Raw genomic sequence first — 20,363 nt, 5'->3', positions numbered from 1 at the left:
GAGAAGTCAAACAAATCATCATCAGTGCTGTCACATCATTCAGAGAGGAGTTCCTGTCTTGCTTTATGCTGGAAGATTTTTTCATCAATCTGAAGCTAATCAGTGATGCCTTCAGGTTCTTGAATGCCCTCATCAATGACATCGTATTCACAATCAGCATTACCTCATTGATCAGTGACACTCCTGCTCAGCAAGCCTCCATCTGAGGTAACACTGACTTTGTTTTTCAGCTTATTGTAGAGAATGATTTGAATGAAGAAAACAATTTTATGACTGAGGTTGTTCTATTGCTGCAATGTAAACCTTTCTGCAACACATTCAATATGACACCTTACGAACACATTTAGTTTTTTGAAAGTTAAAATAATCATTGATATGTTAGGAAAACACAAATATTAGAGAGCATCATCCTACAAATGTCCAGATTATAATTATGCAGTAAAATAATCACAAATGTCTTGGTCGTGTTGGAAGGACGGTTACCTTTAAACAGATTTCTTTCTCAGCCATTTGGGGGGCTGTCAGGTTTTCTCCATTTAAAACTTGGAAGAGTTACGTAGTGTAGCGTGTTTATCTACATACTAGAATCAACACTGTTTGCTATCATTTATTAGATTCTGAGAAAAGACACAAACGAGTTAACAATGAAGCTTTAATTGTATATAAATATCTAGGATATTATATACGCGATAGAAGTTCATATGCCAACGAGCTTGGTCTAATATTAATCCAAAGATTAATGTTTAATTTAAGATAATTAAATTTAATAGCAAAAGTTTATTTATTTAATCAGAAGTTAAAGGCATCTTTGCTTTTTCAATAACCAGAAATACACACCATTCTGTGTTTCATTTCAAAGATGAGGCAGAGTTTAAAAGTTAAGAATTTATTACTAACAATTTAAAACTTGACAATTAAAAATGACAATTCATGGATGACAATTTAAATGACAATTTACCAGACTTGATATTAAACTTGGTATCAAAAGCTTTACCTGTGTCTGGAAGGAAAGCTAAAATAAAATGAGAGCTTGGATGCGTGAATGGATTCTCAGAAGGTTTCTTTCAGAGAGAGGAACTCGTTCTGGGAGAATGCTTGTTCTGCAGCTAACTCGGTCATTACTTAGAGAGAACAGCATCACACACAATCTGTGTGGCACCTCACCCATTCACACGACCCTTGTGTGGATTCGGAGGTCAAGGGAGGATGTTGTCAGTCTCAGGGTACCCGGTCCGGTAGCGAAGACTCGAGTAAAACCGACTCTCAGGTCCAAAGATGTCGCAGGGTACACAGTGTCGAGCGTCTGGCTTAACTCTGAAGGAGTTTTGCATCTTAACTCTCAAAATCAATAACTCTGAAGGAGTTTTGCATCAGCTGGTTACAGGTGCATTTATTCAAAGCTATTCTATTGGCGTGACAGAACAACAGGGAGAGGCTTCAGGGTGGCCAACCCTTATCCTCAAGATGGTGGTTGGTTCAAGAACTGAAGTTACAGCTGCGGAAGATTTAGTTTTAACAAAACCACAGAACACGCCCACTCTCAGCCTCAGAAAGCTTGGCCATGAGTAAAAGACATGTGATGGCAGTTTAACTTTTACCCTGGATAAGCCCTCTGCATTGGATGGATAAAATGGAGGATGACCTTCTGGTTTACTGAACACACATAACCGATTATCACAATAATCATTATTATACCCAAAGCATAATAATTCATTTCAGTAATTAAAATACATTTACTGAACCAAGAGATTAATTATGATGATTGTAATAACAGTAATAAAGTCAAAAGTTTATTAAAATTATTATTTAAAATTATTATTGTGAAACTTGAAGTGTCCTTCAGCCTGGGACGGAACAGCAGCAGATAAAGATGATTTCAGCAGATATCATGGCTCCTTACATGTTTAATCTGTGGGGCAAAGTTACAGTCGACCCAGCTTGACCCAGCTGATAAAATGCGACCTTTGTCACAAATTAGAGGCCCTTCATGATGCTACAGTAGTCATGGGCCACTTCCACACATGTGCTCCTCAATTATGCATTCCCATCCTGTGGTTCGAGGAGTGTTCCAGCTCTCATGTATGGATTTTGGCTCCACCCCTTTAGCACCCTGATACACACTTCACAGGAGTCCGCAAGGGTATTAGCCACAATCCATTGATGTATAGGAATTTTGAAAAGACAGATAAATTGTTCTTTCTAAAAATAGATATTTTCAAGTATAATTATTGAAATATTGAATATTTTATGTGTATATATATATGTTTACAACTGTTGGAATGACGCATTGCATGTCTGCTGAAAAATGCTAACTGATAACGATGCTGGTGTCACTGAGGTATGCTGCATTTGTACGGGTTGATGATGGTATGTCCACTGTCCCAATTCTGTAGATAATTGTGGACTTGTTTGTGTGTTTGTACTGTGTTTTTGTCTGTAATTTATTTATTTTTTGTTCTTTGTCTTACCAACACATTCTCACACCCGAAGCAGCTAAAACTGACGATGGGTGACCAAGTGTTTGTGCATTTGTTGGGAGCCCCAACGCGTTGGGAGGCGCCGCGCTGTGCCAGAGTGTTGGTTTCCGAAGCCCACAGGAAAATGCACATGTAACCTCTAACCTCTTGCTATTTAACATTCCCCTCACCCTTATCCTAACCTTACCCAGTTTCTTATTCACATATTCTCGTTACTGTGTTTGAGAGGGACGATACAACTAGGAACAAAGTTTTGCATGCACAAGTGGGGTTAAGGTTAGGATGGGGGTGAGGGGATGGTTAAATAGCAAGAGGCTAAAGGTCACAATTCGGTGAAATCACTGTTTTACCACGGGTGTTGGAAAGCGATGCTCTGGCACAGCATGTCGCCTCCCGACATGATTAAATGTCAGTTATCAAAACATTATACATTTTGGCTTTTAGCAATTTAGTTTTATATTTTAATTTTAATGTCATGTCAATAAATAAAAATAAAGTTGAAAAAAATTACACCACAGAGCAAATATAACAACAGAAGAATGAGACCGTAAACAAGAGGACCAACACATACAAAATGCACTGAAAACCTGCAAATACCCAACATGGACAATAAAAAAAGGAAAGCTACAAACAACAACAAAAGAAAAAAGAACCAACAAAAAGAACCAGAAACAAAACCAGTACTTACCCTTCCATATATCAAAGGCATAACAGAAAAAATAACAACGATGAAAAAACACAATATCAACACACCAACAAAGCCATACATGACAGGCAGAAAAAGACTAGTACATCCAAAGGTTTTATCAACAGATACAAAATGTAGAGTCGTATACAAAATACCATGCAAACTCTGCAATAAAACATATATAGGAGAAACCGGATGCCAACACACGAAAAATAGAACACCAAAGGAAGTGCGAGAAGGAAATAAGTCGAAGACGCACAAGAGCAGCCAAACAAGAAGCAGAAAGTACAATAAAGAAATCAGCTGTAACAGACCACTGCACAAGAGAAAGCCACATAACAGACTGGGGCGGTACACGGATCATATACACATAACAAAAATATAAAAGATGGATCAAAGAAGCAATTGAGATAAGGAGGCTTGCGCACAGGACCGTGAACAGAGACGATGGAACATACACATTAGATCACGCATGGGACATTGTCATCAGCAAGGAGGCCATAGATGGTGACACCATATTCTGCTGCCCGCGGATAAAAGTAAGTGACGCCACCATTACCGGCGGTATCTGAGGATGGCTAGAGCTACTAGCTGAAACATGTAAGGTAAACCAATAACTTTTACTAAACTGTGTAAGAAAAGAACAAAAAAAAGGATAATTGCTGACTTGTTCCCTACGCTCTCTAAGCCTTACACCCACTTCCATCAAGTGCACTTTGCAGTGGACCGTAGGCCGTAGGTGTGGGTATTGGGACAAGGCCATTTGTTTACAATTTGTCCCACCACCACCCTTCCTGGTTCCAGAGCCCTTGGGGTTGCCAAGTCAACTCAGAGTAGACCAGTTTGTTTTGAAACAGGGACTGCAGTACCCAAATTTGGCCACAGGATGTCATTCTTACTTTAGTGACCTTTTTAATATTTTGCTTTCAAACAATATATTCATGCACAACTTGAAACCTTAGGTAAACATTTAAAACCTAAGGTTTTAAGCCTTTGATCTTCACATGTAGAAGCATTTTTTATGCCTTTTTATTTTCTTTGGGACAGTAAAGCTCTCAATCAGTAAAGTAAAAGTTATAATAATGTAAGAAAATAGCATTTTACTCAAACGTACCTGTATTTATTTATATTATTTTGTTTAGTAGATTTTTATTTTCTTCATTTTGTATGTGACTCAATAACTCATTTAGGCTAACATTTGCTGTCCCACTTGTTTAACATGCTGGTTAAAGGGTTAATGTGAGACTAGAAGAAAATCAAAACAAAGTGAACGATATTTGTCCACTTGGGGATGTTCCTAACCGTGCTCCTAAAAGAGATCAATAGTTATAAAAGCATGTTCAGCCACTGTCGATTAAACTGAAACTCCAATCAAACTTGATTAAAAAAAACTTCAAACACTGTGTGGACTGAACAAGTTTGCAGAAAGGAAAACCAAATAAGGCAAATGGGGTTCAAATGGCAAAGCAAAAATATGCATGTGGTGTTTAATTACTCATCTGCTTGTGAGACTTGATATGGGCCAGCTGCTGTGGACATAGCTCATCTGTCTAGCTGAAATATATCAAGGATCTCTGACATAAAAATCCAGCCAGGGAAGAAGCTATGTCAATTATCTGGCATGTCATAAAGAAATATGTGACAGAAATACGACATTACAGCATCAGTTTTGACCCTGACATCTATAGATTTTAAATAACTTGCTGACCCTTATCTGACCTTTGAGGCTGATTCAAGTAATTTGAGCCTTGATAATAAAGGAACTGGTGAAACAGTTTGATGGTGATAAAATCTATCATTTTTATCACTGAGGATTTGGATATCTTTATAAAAATGAAGATGATCAATTCTTTCCCATGAACTGTGCTGCTTTCTTGCGCACCTTAATAACATTTATCTGATCTAAAAAGGAGAATAGATTACACTTGCTTTTATATACCTTTGTTCTTTGTTACATCATAATGTAGTGTAGAGTGCATGCCCTCAAATTCTACATCAATACCACTGGTGTAGGATCTGCTCGGGCTGCCGAATCGGCATATCCACTCGTGTGCTCTCACACATACATTTTAGAAAGAGTTTAGCAGTTTTGTTCATAAAACCACCTAAATGATTTATTTTTACATGTAATTTGCTAATAAAACACCAAACTGTCTTAGTTTCGTAAAGAATTTAAAACTATGTAAAACCAACATCAGACTGCCAAAAAGTACAAGAGTTCTTAAATGTGAATATTTTTAAATGTATTTACATAATTAGCAGACATTAGTATAAATGTGGAATGCTGTATATTGCCTTAATTCTTACGTAATCAAATCCTTTCGTTCATTCTAAATATTGCTTGCTATGAGTTCTTTGTTTTTTATTTTGCCCCATATCATCAAAATCAAGAGCTGCTGAGGGTCTCCAGTTATCAGTTGATATTTTAGCTTTTATTTTACATTTCCTTTGGCACATTTTTCCCAAAACGTGTTTGTTGTTGGACTACAGGACTAGAACCGTAAAGGACTACAATTGCAAATTTGTTTGGACCAATCAAAGTCTTCAGTTTCAACTTGCTAACGTAACGTTTACGAACATGGTATCGTAACTTCCATAAGTTCTATGTTCAGCCAATCATCTAGTGTGATGTGAAAATATATATCTCTCATATAAGCTCTTTCATATATTATTATAAGCTCTTTTATATGAACAAATATGTATCTCTCACTTATGCTCCTTATATATTATCATAAATACATTATTATATGCCTTTTCATGGAATCTTGTTATAATATCGAAAACCTCTCTGTGCCTTTTCTGCTCAAGCTGAACAGCTGCATAAGGGAGTGAAAGCGTTCCTTCCTTCAGTTCCTCAATACAAGAACAACTGTCTTTGTTAGCAAAGGATGTTGCAGGATGTGTCCTGATCATCTCAAGGTTGCATGTCCTTGGGATGAATTGGTCTTTCATTAACAAGGCTATTAGCTGACGTGCGTCTGCAGGTGCAGATGGCAGAATTACGTGTGTGTATGGCAAACTACGTATGTAACATTCCTGTAATCTTCAATAAAAATCAGCCGTTTTCAGCAGAACGGCGAGAGTCTGTCCGAAGCATCTGGCAAGAGCAGGTCGCGGGACTTGCTGCAGAGACTCTCCCCCTCATGAGCGGCGAAACAGTGAATGGACTTCTGATCATTTGTCTCCTCGTTCTGTCAACTTAAAAGGTGTTTAACTCCATCTACTCCGTACCCGTGCTTGGTCTAACGGAAGAGAGACCAACAAATTTGGCGTCACGAACAGGATTTTTTCTTTTTGAAGAAAAAGGAGTTTTTGGAGGACAATTTGACCAACCGACCCAGTGAACGATCTTGGCACAGAACACCGCGGTGGAAAACAAGGTGAGCAGAACCTTATTTTCTAAAATCTGCTCATTGGATTTATCCAAAGCCTTTTGTGTCCGGAATCATAGTAGCTGAGGTCCTAAAATAATAGTTGGAGAAGAAAGTGGAGACAAGTGCAGAAAGAATAAGAGATTTTTTGTAATGGTTTAATGGTGAAATGAAATGAGGATTTTTCTAATGGTTTAATGAGTAAATGAGAAAAGGAAATAGTACAGATGAAGGGATGGTGACCCAGGGCTAATAGAGTAGCCCTAAAGTTCCATTTCCAGGTCGTGGCTGACCACACTATTTGCTGACGAGCGGATAGAATATATAACAAGGTTATATAAAGCTTGGCTGGATCCATAGGTGTGGGAACCCTAAAAGTCCACAGGTCAAGGACCTGGTTTTTTTGTGTTAAGGGAAGGGGAGGCTAAAAGAGAGCTCCCTGGATTTTAAGGTCAAGGACCTGGTTTTTTGTGTTAAGGGAAGGGGAGGCTAAAAGAGAGCTCCCTGGATTTTAAGGTCGAGGACCTTTTGCATGAGATGAGAAAAATGTTCTGAGGTAACTGATTTTGCATAAGATGATAAATGTTTTGACTGCTTCTGTGTGAAGAGAGCAGTGCTTTTGGCTATTTCTGCGTGCTTTTGGCTGTTTTTGCATAAAATGAGCAATGTTTAAATATGACAAGCAGCCCAGTTGAAGCCACGAGAAATAAGGTTTTATTGAGAAAGTCAGCGGAAGAGGCGATGAAGAAAAAAGGGGTAGATGTTAACAGTAGAGGTAACTGGAGAAAGATTTGGGAAGTGAAGGCTGCAGAATCAAGAGAAAAAAGGCACAGCTGTAGACAAGCTTCACTGTGTGTGTAAGCTGAGTTCAGCCTGTGTGTGTGAGGCGCAGCAAGAGGCTGCTTACGGCTCTGGATTGAAAGTGCAGCACTAGGAGAGTGCAGAATGCAGAGCAGAGTTTTGGGAGCTCCGTGTGTGTGTGTATGTGAGTGTACAGCGCTGGGTGTGTGTGTGAAGGCCTGATGCGGTACCAGAAAATAAATAAATAAGATAAATAAGAGCTTTAAAAAGTTGCAACTTGTATATGTAAATTACACTGCAGTGCTAAAATTAATGTTTGGAGCTACGCAAAATTCAAATTCTGCAACCCTGTTCTGATCAGTCTTTGAACAGAACACCATAAGTTAATAAATAAAAGGTTTTTAAAGTAACATATGCATATGTATGTGTGTATGTATGTATATGTGTATACATATATATACATATGTAGTGTAGAAGCGTGATAATCATTTGTGTGTGGGGCAGCATGTGAGTGACCCCGATCTGGGGGTTAAGTGACCTGGAGATGAAAAAAGGGAAAAAACCACCAAGAAACGCAAGTAAGGATGTAAATGACAGCTTTATTTTAGAAATATAGTCATATAGCTGCTAAACAGTAAAATCAAAACAGATCTGCAGAAAATAAATATATAAACTATTCCTCAGAGCGCTCTCAAAAAAATTGCAATTGGATTTGCTCTAATGTTACATAAGGCCTGCTTAAAAGCATAGTAAGCATTAAATTCTGAAAATAACCAGTGCAGTGTTAAATAAATTCTGTGCTTAAAATATTATATATATATATATAGAGAGAGAATAAATAAGTGACGAACTGACTTACCTTAAAAAAATAATAATAATAATAAAAAGAGACTGTGACAAACAAAGAATGTCTCTGTGCTTTGTGAATGAGTGAATGTGTGTCTTCTTGCATGAGCTGCTTTCGCTGGATCTTCTGAATGACTCAGTTTTTAATAGAGGGAGCAGCTGCTTGAGAAACAGGGTGCGGTCCATGTTTTTACTAGACGGTTATTTAGTTCGAGAGACTGTGGAAACAATAGAAAAAGAATTTATCGTTAGTGTGAGGACAAGAAAATCCTTTAAAATACAAAAGTTGTATGGTCGTGGTTATAAAGGAAGTATTTTGTCTGATTATGGGCCGTGGAGTCAGCTGGACTCCCTCGCTCTCACAGTTTTTCTGTGTAACATGCAGTTTTAAGCAATTTGTGACTTTAGAAAGGATATTTTTCGGTGTTTTGGACGTACCTTAGGGCTTCTGGTTAGGGTATTCAGGAGATCCTTCCTCTCGGACAGATCTAGTGAGAATGACTGGAGTTTCAGCCTGGGGACCTGGCTCCACCCACTTTTACACACAGGAGTCCCGCAGTCTAAAAATAGCACAGGGTACTGCGAAAAGCAGCTCTGAACCTCTCAGGATCATCTTTATGAAAACCATAAAATTAACAAATAATCAGTCAGGAAATAAAATATTTGTTAAATCTTGCTATAAAACAAAATCCAATAATTGTCTTGCCTCAACTTTAAGAACCATTAACGTTAATGGCTGGATTTTGGGACGCTGAATAATGAAAAAACAGATAAACTAAGTATTATTTCCTGTAACCTGGCTAGAAACTGTACTAGGCTGTTTTGAGTTAAAAACTGGTAGTTATTTTCCCAAAATAAAATAGATAAACAAAAAATGAAAGGAGGGATCTTGCATTTGGGATAGATTGTGCCTAAAGTTTAAAACCTGTGTAGAACCGACTTGACGATTCAGAAAAATTGTGCATAGGAAGTAGTCTAGATTTACCTTTGAGTCAATAAAGTCGACTAAATATTAGAAACCATCGTTGATTTTGATTTGTAAAAGAGAAAGTTCTGTCATTTTAACTCAATCAACATATTTAAGGAAAACGTTTGCTGTGCATTGTGGCAGGCATGAACTTTACTGGGTGGGCCTGTCACAACCAGCTGCAAAGAATGTTTGGCTCTGACTTCTATACAAAGAGAACCTGGAAGCCCTCACCAAAGAGAACCTGGAAGCCCTCACCAAAAGCTGTGACTCATAACATAAAGACGGGGAGCACTACAAGATGGACAAAGAGGCAGAAACTTATTTGCCCTGCTGCTGATGAAACAAAGTACAAAAGGGGGAGCATGTGTGCTAACATGTGAACTTTAATCAATGACGGTGGTCATCCTGGACTTACAAAGAAAGGCTCAAAAGAGACTGTTTCCCATGGTTACACCCAGTAAAAGAGTGCTTGCTGCAGTCAGGTAATGAACAAGGCTTTTTGGCAACAACCAGTTGAATTGATGAAATGTCAGAACTGTGGAAAATTTACTAAACTACTGTAGAACATAGTTAACTGAGAAAGTTAGCCTAAAAAAAGATAATAATAATATCAATAAATAAATAAATAATAGGATTAGTAACCTGGATTTCAGCCCAACTCACCATTGGACGTCAATATAATCTTTATTGTCTTAGGATTCTCAGCTGCAGCGGACATGCAGTAAAGCCTTATTTTCTTTTCAAAAAGTCATTCATCGGCGTCATCACTTATCTTCATTAGTTAAGGAAACGGTGTCTATTTATAAGTCTAGGAGAACGCTTTAGGCTTCAACAGTTTTCTCCTTCGAGCAAACATGCGCAAATTTCCGGACAGTTTATAGTAACGTTCCATCCCATTCCATTCATTGCATAAAAAATAAACATTAAATGAATAATTTGGCATCCAGCTGACTAAATGATTCATGGAACATCTCATCCGAGACAATAGTGAGGTAGAAAATAGTGTTACAAAAATATTGAATAATGGTACCCCTCATTCGATAAAAATTATGTTCACATTTTTATCTTGTGAAATCTTTAACATAATATTTTAATTGGCCTTTTTGACGACAATTGGCTAAAAAGTCTTTAAGATTATCATCACAGGATGGCATGATAAATAAGTAAATAACATAAATAAATAAATAGACAAAAATAAGAGAGAAAAAGCAAAATTAATTAAATGAAACGTAATAGTGATAAAAAGTTAAATTGATCTAAAATCTGTCATTCAGTGCCACTGGAAAAAGGAAGAGGATAGGGGAGTATTTCTTAGCACAAATCATGTTATTGATTTAGCAATGCAGCTTAATTTCAGATGCTTTAAGGATGATACTAACTTGTGTTATAGATGGAGGAGTAGCACAGAAACACTTCTAGATGAGGAGATAAGGAAAAAACTGCTGATTACCAATACTATGCACAAACAAACCTGTAACTGCAGTTTCGTTATTTATGAATTAACCTTAAGTAGTGAATTAATTCTTAGGATTTCTTGTGCGAGTAGTGTTCCTAAAAAAGAAAGAAAGAAAGAAAGAAAGAAGGTAAGAAAGACAGGTAGTTTAGGTAAGGGACAACCTGAAACTATTTGGTTGAATTGATAGTAAAAGTGGTTGTCCTAATTTTTAATTGGAGAGATCACACCGCAACATGAGTTTAGAACGGCAGTTATGGGAAGTTTTGTTGGATTAATTTGATTACACGCCTTAGGTCCTATTTTTTCTTTCCACTGATTTAGCGTTAGGTTAAGTGTTTTCACACTTTCGCTTCAGTCTGACATTTGCTTGGTGTGTGAGGGCACAGAGACGTGTATGGACCGTGTGTTTGACTGTGTTTGTCTTGTTTGTTTGTTTATTTATCTATATGGGCATGGCCGAGCCTTGAGAAACATCAACAAAGACATTGGACTATTCTGAGTAAATTAACCAATTCAAATTCAACTTCAGGATCCTGAAACAATTTGGCTATAACCTCTAATTGATGAAGGACATCTTAAGAATTCATTATACAAGGATTCCTCTCCAGTGTTGCCGGAACTGTTATAAAACCCATGCATGGTTGTATATTTTAGTTTGATCATTTATACTCATTGAATTATTGTTGTTTGCTTTATGTTTTAATTTCTTTGCAATTTTTTCTCTGTGACACAGGTGGAGATGCTGGTGGCAAAATGGATCCCACACATTTCTTTCTCCCACACACATTCTTACTCTCTCCCTCTCTCTCTGTGTATGTGCATGTGTATGTGTTTGTGTGTCTGTGTGTCCATGTCGTGATGTCACTGTACCTTTAATTGCGCTTGCTGTTCGTAACTGTATGTGTCTGATGTTGAAGGTATCAGAGGCTAGGGTCAGTAAGAGCTAGGACATTTTTGTGCATAACCTCTAATCCCTAGGCGATCGGTCCGGGGAACTTCTGGTCCGGCCGGAGTGTGAATCTTCCTACCAACTATCTGCCGAGATCAAGGACTGCACAAGCCGAGAAAGCCTTCATTGGACCAAAACCACACATGAAGATACTTCGCCTTCGGTGCCAGGCGTCGTCTGGGTCCTGCTGAAGGTCACCAAAAGAAAGTGGACGGAACCGAGGTGGACCGAGCCATACAGGATCACGGAGAGGACGTCACACGCTGTCCGGCTGGACGGGAGGAGCCTAACCTGGAAGAGAAGCAGCCGACATCTGCCTGACCAGAAAAAGTACCCAAGGACCAGGAAGAGAAGCAGCTGACATCTGCCTAACCAGAGAAAGGATCCAAAAAACCAGGAAGAGAAGTAGCTGACTACAGTAGCATGCCAAGCTGCCACCACATCCTGCAGGACGAGAATCTTGACATCATCACCCCCTGCAGCTGCCTGGAGCCAGTGAAGGGTCCTCAACAGGGGGAAGAAGTAACCACCCTATGAACATTCTACAAGGGTTGTATTTAACACCCTCATTTATTTTACAAGGGTAATATTTTACACCCTCCACCTGCTGACCCAATTATCCAGATGCCCTTGTTACTAGCCAATCCTAACATCTATTTGGGAGGGGAACTCTCTGATGATAGTGATGACTCTCATGATGAAGAAGATGTTGTTAGAGTGTGAGAATGTTCAGTGATTTATGTAACCATCCCTTCACCAGTTCATTTTTATGATTTTTTTGTTTGTTTTGTTTTATTTTTTGTTGATCATTGATGTCCTAGGCATGCACACTCTATGCCAACAGGTGTTCGCCCCAAAATTGAGATATGACAAATGGGGGGACATGGGGGAATTTTCCCTATAAACATATGATAATTAGGGTTTTTCGCCCTCATATGGAGTTGCATGCGATCCATACATGTTGTAACATGTTCAGTTAAAAATATGATCATGTTTTTTTTGTATTAGTTTACTGCTGGAAATATGAGAAGCTGTAACCTGATTGATTGTTTGTATTTGTATTTTAAAACTTTGCTTATTGGATTCTTTTTGATGGAATTTGGTGTTATTGTTTTGATTTCTTATATCTTTATTGAACTCTTAAAAGAGTTCAAAAGGGGGATTGAAAATATATATCTCTCATATAAGCTCTTTCATATATTATTATAAGCTCTTTTATATGAACAAATATGTATCTCTCACTTATGCTCCTTATATATTATCATAAATACATTATTATATGCCTTTTCATGGAATCTTGTTATAATATCGAAAACCTCTCTGTGCCTTTTCTGCTCAAGCTGAACAGCTGCATAAGGGAGTGAAAGCGTTCCTTCCTTCAGTTCCTCAATACAAGAACAACTGTCTTTGTTAGCAAAGGATGTTGCAGGATGTGTCCTGATCATCTCAAGGTTGCATGTCCTTGGGATGAATTGGTCTTTCATTAACAAGGCTATTAGCTGACGTGCGTCTGCAGGTGCAGATGGCAGAATTACGTGTGTGTATGGCAAACTACGTATGTAACATTCCTGTAATCTTCAATAAAAATCAGCCGTTTTCAGCAGAACGGCGAGAGTCTGTCCGAAGCATCTGGCAAGAGCAGGTCGCGGGACTTGCTGCAGAGACTCTCCCCCTCATGAGCGGCGAAACAGTGAATGGACTTCTGATCATTTGTCTCCTCGTTCTGTCAACTTAAAAGGTGTTTAACTCCATCTACTCCGTACCCGTGCTTGGTCTAACGGAAGAGAGACCAACAGATGTCATTGGCAGTCCGAGCAGATGCAGTGCCAGGGCGGTGGCAGATGTGCTGTTACTTTTCTAAGTGATTTACCATGGCGAAATTATAAGCAAAAAACATCGGAAAATTGTTCATTTTGAGTATGTTTATCACATGTGTGTTCATCACATGTGTTTATTAAGCATGTGTTTTTAAAATTTCATTTACCCATTTGGCGTAAATATCACCTGACCCTTTTGTTTTAAATTCTGGGCATATGTCCATGAGAAAAAAAAATCTGAGATGAATTTACCCACTGTGTTCCATCAGTCTCTGACCTCACTGATTTAGGTTTCTGATTATTTCATCAGCAGCTTCATTCTGAGCTCACATACAGAGTCAATAACTAACCCACCAGCACAACGTTTAATAATCATCATTCAATCTTTAGACCTTTAGATTTGTCCCTGCTACCCACATGGGCTTCTCTACAATTTCACTTAGTCCCAGATGCTTTTAGCCCACATGAGCAGCAAATCAAACATTTTCTCAAATGTTGCTCCAGATACCTTAAATAAATGTAGACGGCCATATAATGAAGCCATTTCAAAAAAATTTTACATAAAAAAATGTTTGAACTTTCAAGATACAATATTTGCATACATTATTTTTACATATTAATTGGTACCATTTTTTAGTTTTATGTATTGTTTGGTTTTTGTACAGGACTTAATGATAGGTAATTTTAGATTCATCCCATATTACCTTAAAGGACGACACACAGAGAGAGAGAGAGATTATTTGTAATGTCCATGAATCGTCATGCGAGAGCTGGGCGCAGAAACCCCTCCATGGAGCTAACCAGCCCCCCTCTGTTCCTGGGGAAAGCCTTCAGGTCACCAGCTCTGCATCCCCGGCATCTCCACCAAAATGTTAAGTAATTACATGTGGGGTAATATTTAATCTCCATAACCCTGGAACCTGAAATAACACACATGACAATAAGGGAGACATTTTACCCTGAGTTCCCAAAATAATGGAGAGTTAACGCAGGGAAAAACCTCCTCCGAGGCTTTTCCCCCCATCACTCCCAAGTCTCCTCAGTTTCCCAGGGGCTTTATTCAGCAAAAGGATGGGGGAGAAGGCGGGCCTTCTCAGGTTACAGAGGTACAGTTTCAGTTGGAAACCCACAATCAACATCCTTGCTCAACCTTTCATGAACAGCAACAGTTGGCAAAAACAGAGATTCATTTTGTGTTAATAACACAAAATGGGCATCTTTTAGGCCTCAAAAAGGTACAATTATAAAAATACCCAACACTTAATGTTTTGACTCTACACTGTAACATGTAAAATCTGCAAATATATATTGGATGATGTGTTGTTGTTAGTATTTAAACTATTACACATGTGAGACATGTTCAAATGACATTTCCATCTACATTTATTATAAATAGGTCACTCAACCCTTTTTTTCAGCCCTGGACTAAATATTGGAAGAAGAGCACCCAAAGATAGAATCCCTTCACTAAATGCCACTGTGAAGCCTTGAGTGATTTATTCTCCAGAATACCAAACTCTCTATCATCTTATTATCTTGGATAACCAACAGAAATAACAACGAATCCACCCAAAAGCACACAAATGACAATCCTCCCACGCCGTGACAGCCTGTAACAAAACAGTTTCCACTGCAGCATCAAGTCCTGAAGGATGAGCTTACAATAGCATTTGCATATAAAGTTTGTGTTTTTAGCTGCTGACAAAAACAACAACTCTGCCTCACATAAATATAGACTCTTAAAAAGCAATTTTTAAAACATTAATTGTGATTGAGGAGAGGTCACTTCCAGATGTATGGTGTCTCATGAATTTTAGATTAAATGAGGAGTAATGTCTTTTGTCATACATCTCTGTGAAAGTCAGACGATTTGTGCTGTTGAAACTGTATTACTTAGTCAAATTGGAATTTTATTGGATCCCAGACAGACAGCTTCTCTATAAAACCACAACATGTGACATCATCATCATTTGAGTGTGAAGTCACAGTGTCAATATAATGGATTATCTGAAGAAAAAAAATACTTTAGTCTTGTTTCAGTATATACTGGCAAACAATTTTAATATGATGCAATACCAGACACTGCGATAAGATGCGATGCATTATATGACTATACAATACCAGACATTATAATACAATGCAATACATTATAATACGATACAATGCCAGATATTACAATGCAATGCAATACATTATAATACTACGGTGGCCCTGAAGTGCAAACCACAAAACAAATCACTTAAAGCAACAACAAATTGAAACACGCAACAACAAATCACTTAATGCAAAAACAAATCACAAAACGCACAACAAATTGAAAAGCGCAACAACAAATTTACTAAATGCAACAAAAATCACTAAGAGCAAAAATAAATCTCTAAACGCACAACAAATTGAAAAGCCTAACAACAAATCACTAAATGCACAACAAATTGAAAACCACAAAAACAGAACACAAACCGGAAAAGGTAGGTACCAATGCTGCAACAACAGGCATCACTGATTGGATGATGGATCCGTTGGCCTTTTGAACCGGATGTTGTTCTGCCGAACGTGGTTTTGTGAAAGAGCAGTCAGCGGGCGTGTCCGAATCCACAGGCAGGATGCTTACGAGTACGGGTCCTCGCCAGTGTAGCAAGGCTGGGTTCTTGCCAGACCGCTAAGACCGGAACCCAGCGGCTCTGAATTCGGACAGTCTAGCCTTCACCTCTACGGTGGCCCGTAGGTCCCGTCACAGCCGCCCGTGGCGGCAGCTACACGCAAAGGACAAATGCTAAAGCTAGCAAAAATCGAGCAGGAACATTAAGGAGCTAACACAGCTTCACGTCCATCAGCAGCGTTTGTTCACAACCGTTTTCAGGTAAAGTAACTTTGTTTATTCTAGAAGCTTTCAGGGCTTACATGTTAACTTTAGATGGATTCATGTATGTTTTAAGCTACAGAATGAACTTGTTAAATGTACACAACACATTACTACTGAGTATTATCATGTAGGTAATTAATATAAACCAAATGCATTATAAATGCCGTAGCAACCTAAAAAGCTTAAAGCGGTTCAGTTTATAGACATTTTTTGTTTGTATATTTGTTTTTAAAATTACATTTTAGGCAGAAATCCCCCAGAACGAGTTTGTTTCACAGGTCCCAGTTATTCCCTTGTGTGTGTCTGTGTGTGTGTGTGTGTGTGTGTGGCAAATTAAACTTGTCATTTGTTTTAAGGACGACGGAGCAAAGAAGCGTTTTTATTAAGCTTAGAGGTGAAGAGTGAAGCTGTTTACACACACAGCCACAGAAGTTCCTCTGTGAAAAGTAGTTTTACATTCAGGGATTTACACAGCTTACATGTTTTAATGAAGTAAAAAGTTTGTGTGAAGAATAAAAGTTTTATCTTCTCATATGGATAAATGTAAAAATGTTTTTATTACCTTTTTGTCCCCTGTGGTCTCTGATTTTCTCTGTTTAGGACTGCAGGTGTCCAGGGTCAGGAGAGGCTTTACCTGGTGGTCCTCCTGGGAGAAAGGCCTTCTACTGTTATCATGTTAATGTTATTTAGCTGTTTGATATTTTAACACATTTATTAAAACAAATACTAACTGATAACTCTTTCTGATCATTGATTTTATCACCAATTTTATTAGATGTTTTTGAACATGTTACATGAACAGAAAATGAAAAGATGGTAAGGAGACAAGATTATTTATAATAGGTTACACTTATTTACAGATCAAAACCAGTATGGACCAGTTATGTACGGTTAAAGCAGGATTAACCTGAGTGACTCTTCCTGGATCATTTATTTAAACTGAGTGAGCAGGAAGTCTTTAACAGTGCAGCTGGATCTGCTGCAGGAGGATCCAGACGTGGATGGAGGGCTGGAGCAGACCCGTGGCTGGACGTTTCTGGCCAGAGGAACATCATACAGGACGGTCTGCAGAGAGAGCTTTGGGACGCTTCCTTTCACTGTCCACTCCATCATCCATCTACAGGGACTGCTGGGCTTGCTCAGACGACGGCTGTTGCATTTCTGTGAATGACTTGCCTGTTAACAATAGTGGTGGTCTGCTGGTACCTTCTCCAGGACAGAGCACCACTGACCTCCACACACATCTTTCTCAGGCTCATCCTCCAGACCCACAACTTCACCAGCACAGATGCAGATGTGCAGCACAGTGCATGCTGACCTGTAATAGATTAAAAAAGAGGTTTTTTATTGAAAAATGTAAAACAAAACATAAAATGCAGTACATTGGTTCTGTTCAGTTTAAAGAAAAGCAGCTGGGAAAACTAAAGATAATTTACATTTTTAAGACAGATCTAATATATATTAGGCTTAAGGTGAATAAACAAATGCACATTGAAAACAGTTCAATGCTATTTTATTAAAAAGACATTTTTTTAAAACGTTTTACCCCCATTTGATGCAAAATAAATTTTAAGGTCCAATTTACATTAGAAAACATCCTACTGCATTCAACATTTATAATGCATTTGGTTTATATTAATTACCTGCATGATAATACTCAGTAGTAATGTGTTGTGTATGTTTAACAAGTTCATTCTGTAGCTTAAAACATACATTAAACCATCGAAAGTTAACATGTAAGTCCTGAAAGCTTCTAGAATAAACAAAGTTACTTTACCTGAAAACGGTTGTGAACAAATGCTGCTGATGGACATGAAGCGGTGTTAGCTCCTTAATGTTCCTGCTCGATTTTTGCTAGCTTTAGCATTTTTCCTTTGCGTGTAGCTGCCGCCACGGGCGGCTGTGACGGGACCTACGGGCCACCGTAGAGGTGAAGGCTAGACTGTCCGAATTCAGAGCCGCTGGGTTCCGGTCTTAGCGGTCTGGCAAGAACCCAGCCTTGCTACACTGGCGAGGACCTGTACTCGTAAGCATCCTGCCTGTGGATTCGGACAGACCCGCTGACTGCTCTTTCACAAAACCACGTTCGGCAGAACAACATCCGGTTCAAAAGGCCAACGGATCCATCATCCAATCAGTGATGCCTGTTGTTGCAGCATTGGTACCTACCTTTTCCGGTTTGTGTGTTGTTTTTGTGGCTTTCAATTTGGTTTTGCGTTTAGTGAATTTGTTGTTGCGCTTTTCAAATTGTTGTGCGTTTAGTGATTTATTTTTGCGCTTAGTGATTTTTTGTTGCATTTAGTTCATTTGTTTTTGCGCTTTTCAATTTGTTGTGCGTTTTGTGATTTGTTTTTGCATTAAGTGATTTGTTGTTGCGTGTTTCAATTTGTTGTTGCGTTATGTGATTTGTTTTTGTGGTTTGCACTCCAGGGCCACCGTATAATACAATACAATACCAGCCATTACAATACGATGCAATACAATAGGATACGATACAATAGGATACAAAACAATACCAGTTATTACAATACAATGCGATACGATACGATACAATACGATACAATACGATGCAATACAATAGGATACGATACAATAGGATACAAAACAATACCAGATATTACAATACAATGTGATAAGATACGATACGATACGATATGATACGATACAATGCAATACAATATAATACAATTCAATACCAGACATTACGGTACAATGCAAAATATTCTAATACAATTCAATACTAGACATTACGAGATGGCGCAATAAGATATGATACAATACAATACCAGACATTACAATACTGTGCAATACATTATAATACGATGCATTACCAGACATTATGATACAATGCAATACATTATAACACTAAACAATACCCGATATTACAAAACAATGCAATACAATATAATAAGATACAATACCTGGCATTACGGTACGATGCAATATATTATAATTCAATGCAATACTAGACATCACAAGATGATGCAATAAAATATGATACAATACAATACCAGACATTACAATACAATGCAATACATTATAATACTATACAATTCTAGACATTCCAATATGATGCAATACAATATAGTATGAAACAATACCAGACATTATGATACAATGCAATACAATATAATATGACACAATACCAGGCATTTCGATACAATGCAATATGATACGATGCAATAGAATAGAATGCAATACAATATAATTTGATAAAATACCAGACATTATGAGACGATGCTATACAATATGATACAATACAACATCAGACATTACGATACAATACAATACCAGACATTACGACACAATACAATATTAGACATTACGATACGATGCAATACAATATCAGACATTACGCTACGATGCAATACAATCTAATATGATATAATACCATATTTTAAGATACAATGCAATACAATATTTTACGATACAATACCAGACATCATAATACCATGCAATACAATAGGATACAAAACAATACCGGACAATAAGATACAAAATGATGCGATATGACACCATCCAATACGATATCATACAATACAATACCAGGCATTAAGATACAATGACATGTGATATGACATGACACGATGTAATACAATAGAATACAGACATTACAATAGGATACAATTCCAGATAGTACAATCCAATATGATACGATGCAACGTGACACAACACAACACTACCAAAAGTGTCATGAGACAATATGATATAATACTATGAAACTGTATCATTTCACATAATGCTACCTCATGTGATGTGAAATGTTACAATGCAGTATGATACAATACAATAATGTACTACATAATATGATATGAAAACAGATATGAGACATTACAAAATCTTCCAATGCAAAGATGTTATCAAAGGCAACAGGATATGATACAAAACTAAATGATACGCTGTGATGCAATACAGTATGATACTAATTAGTATAATGAGAAAAATACAATATGACATGATGAAGTGTGGCTGGATGGGAATTGGTATGGTATATTAATGGAGTTTATATGGCATAATTTGATAAGTGGTATGTATGATACAATAGAATAGGCCCATAACATGACACAACATACACATGATATGCTACCATGAAGATAGGCTACCATATTGTTTCATTTAGCAAAA

General features: G+C 37.7%; 1 long non-coding RNA gene across 1 annotated transcript; it reads left to right on the top strand.

Annotated features, from left to right (window-relative positions):
- The first annotated feature begins 6,850 nt into the window (after positions 1–6,850).
- On the top strand, positions 6,851–12,433 carry LOC129162893 (uncharacterized). The gene is made up of 2 exons (XR_008562883.2): positions 6,851–6,987; positions 7,053–12,433. It is a non-coding gene; the product is annotated as an uncharacterized lncRNA (long non-coding RNA).
- The last annotated feature ends 7,930 nt before the right edge of the window (positions 12,434–20,363 follow it).

Source organism: Nothobranchius furzeri, chromosome 1 (assembly GCF_043380555.1).
Source record: "Nothobranchius furzeri strain GRZ-AD chromosome 1, NfurGRZ-RIMD1, whole genome shotgun sequence".
Classification (NCBI taxonomy): Eukaryota; Metazoa; Chordata; class Actinopteri; order Cyprinodontiformes; family Nothobranchiidae; genus Nothobranchius; species Nothobranchius furzeri.
This window is presented reverse-complemented; position numbering and strand designations above follow the sequence as displayed.